This window comes from Nomia melanderi, unplaced genomic scaffold (genome assembly GCF_051020985.1).
Source record: "Nomia melanderi isolate GNS246 unplaced genomic scaffold, iyNomMela1 scaffold0717, whole genome shotgun sequence".
NCBI classification, from domain to species: domain Eukaryota; kingdom Metazoa; phylum Arthropoda; class Insecta; order Hymenoptera; family Halictidae; genus Nomia; species Nomia melanderi.
Window position 1 is genome coordinate 14,545 of NW_027475831.1, and position 2,956 is coordinate 17,500.

Consider the following 2,956-nt stretch of genomic DNA (forward strand, 5'->3'; position numbering starts at 1 on the left):
GATTCTCGTAGAGAGAAGGGACCGGGTAGTCTGGAAGTGGAACCCGCATCTTGCGTGTACCGTACACGGAATTGAGAGGACCGCGCCGTGAAGCTCGTTTTAAAGCCGTGCGTCTGACACCCAACTCTTGCGCGCCAATTTCGCGGCAAGAGATAATATGGGACGAATGACCGGCAAAGAGCCAGCTGTGAAGTCTGTTTTTTTAATCGAATCCGTGGACGTGTGTATGCCGTAGCGTCGCTCGTCGTGTTCGTTCATGGTCGTTCCGAGAGAAAGAACGAAAGCGGTAACGAAGGGACCGGCCGTGAAGCTCGTTTTAAAGCCGCGCGTCTGACACCCAACTCTTGCGCGCCAATTTCGCGGCAAGAGATAACATGGGACGAATGACCGGCAAAGAGCCAGCTGTGAAGTCTTTTTTCATTATTTGCTTTCAATCGATCGATCGGTACGATTCGTGCAACGTTTCGCGCGATGCGACGCGAAAACATGCGCGCAACAATAGATGCGTCTGATCGGAAGAACGCGAGGGTCGACTGCACGCGATGGATTCAGTATCGGGTAGGATACAAAATATATCCCCGTCGTTTCCACGCGTGCGAGTCTTCTGCGTCTTTCGCGGGTTTTTGAATGCACTATACGCCCGGAACGTCGAGAAATATATACATATTACTTGAACGTTTTTCGTCTCGAAAGGCTTCGGTGTCGTCTCCAAGGCGACGCCTGAATCTCCTTCGCGCGCTGGTCGGAGATTCAGGTATCAACTTTTATCTTCTCTTTGAAAGAAGAGAGATATTAGGTCGAACAAATGAGAATAAAATTATATATGTGAAATATAAAATTTATACGATTACCCTGAACGGTGGATCACTTGGCTCGTGGGTCGATGAAGAACGCAGCTAATTGCGCGTCAACGTGTGAACTGCAGGACACATGAACATCGACATTTCGAACGCACATTGCGGTCCACGGATACAATTCCTGGACCACGCCTGGCTGAGGGTCGTTTACGTACCATACACTGCTTGCGTAGCTCTGTCAAATCCCCGCCGTCGTTCACCTCTTCGGATCGAACGTTTTTTTACCGAAGGGCGCAAAGAACGTTTCTGAGTCGGGTTAAGAGAAGGATGCTACGTACGAGCGAACGATGGGTGTCTCGTCGGCGTTTGTCGCGGACACGCGAAAATTCTGTGAATTTCACGGACAGTGTACGTTCTAGTTGTTGCAAAACGATCGGAATCGTTTGTATGGACTCGCGTGAGTGTTCGCGGCGTCGTGCGTCGTTCAATTACGACCGCCCGCGGATACCGCTCCACTGCGATATGGATCTGAGCGACAACTTTTTCGGCTGTTCGTGAGATGAACGGTTTCGTGTGTTTAGAAAAATTTTTTTTCCCGCGCTCCCGACGTCACCTGAAATGATGCGTCAGAGGTGAAAGAAAATATTAAGAAGTCGAGAGAGAGAGAGACTACACACGTTTTATTCATATTTTGTATACCGTGCGTGAGACGGATGTGCACGACACGTCGTATGTCGGTATATTACCGACTGGCCCCAGGGAGATTGTTTTCTTCCTCTCTTACGAATGAGATGTACGTTTCGGAGGATCGTCGTTACCGAAACACACGGCAAAACGAGACTTCTCGCAGCAGAACCTTTATACACAATACACATCGACTCTTTTTACCCCGAGAGAGAGAGAAAAGGTGTATTTCTTTTTTTTATTTTTCGAATTCGACGCACGAACGCTTTGACGACTGGAGAAAAACACGGTGTGTGTTAAAATCGTGCGGGACGAGCATGCGTATTCGTAACGGGTCGAATAGTTCTTATTCCCCGTCGTCGCGTGTCCTCGCTGGACCACCACCGTGCGCTTCCGCCACGTTCAGTTGAATTTCGAAATATATATATATAAAAAGAATCACCATATACTCTCTTTCGGGAGGTGTATTTTTATCGGTTTCTGCTATAGAGAAGAGACGGAGATCGTGTTGTGAGGTGTAACGTTTCTGTATCCCCGTTTCGGAGGATCGTCGTTATCGGCGGACACACACGTCAAAACGAGACTTCTCGCAGAACCTTTATACACAATACACATCGACTCTTTTACCCCGAGAGAGAGAAAAGGTGTTTTTCTTTTTTTTTTATTTTTCGAATTCGACGCACGAACGCTTTGACGACTGGAGAAAAACACGGTGTGTGTTAAAATCGTGCGGGACGAGCATGCGTATTCGTAACGGGTCGAATAGTTCTTATTCCCCGTCGTCGCGTGTCCTCGCTGGACCACCACCGTGCGCTTCCGCCACGTTCAGTTGTATTTCGAAATATATATATATATAAAAAGAATCACCATATACTCTCTTTCGGGAGGTGTATTTTTATCGGTTTCTGCTATAGAGAAGAGACGGACGATCGTGTGTGACACCACGTGGTAACGTTTCCGTATCCCCGTAAAATACGTTTATCTTTTCTCGTAGAAAAGAGAGAGGAAGAGGCAGGAGCTCCTCTTTGGCGAGGCTTTCGAACGTCGCGTCCCGTCCGCCGGAATATAATGATATAAATATATAACCGCCGCCGACTTTGTGCGAAAGCGTTGAAACGAACGCGTCGGTCGCCCCATGGTGTGTGTTTGTCGTGTCTTCTTTTCCTCTTCTGCACTTCTCTTCACTGTCGATCGCGAGACCGCGCGAGATCCGCTTCGGTCGTCCAGTCCCCGAAAATTCTTCTCGGACGGGCGTTAAAGTTAACCGGAGCGCGAGATCGTCTAGCGAGAGTCTTTTTCGCGATCGAGTAAAATGTGATAGAAGAAGGAGAAGAGTGTAAAAAGAGAATATAGACACGCGACGCAGCAGAGACCACTGGTGAGGCGCATAAGACGCGTTCGCGAACGATTTTTCGCGACGATACGGAGTCGCGCGTGTCGCGGTATATTTATCATTTATATACGTTATAATATGA

The 2,956-nt window shown here is 48.2% G+C and overlaps 1 non-coding gene across 1 annotated transcript; it reads left to right on the forward strand.

The window, feature by feature from the left end:
- Positions 1–848: 848 nt before the first annotated feature.
- Positions 849–1,003, forward strand: LOC143176669 (5.8S ribosomal RNA). The gene has a single exon (XR_013001190.1). It is a non-coding gene; the product is annotated as a 5.8S ribosomal RNA (ribosomal RNA).
- Positions 1,004–2,956: the final 1,953 nt, after the last annotated feature.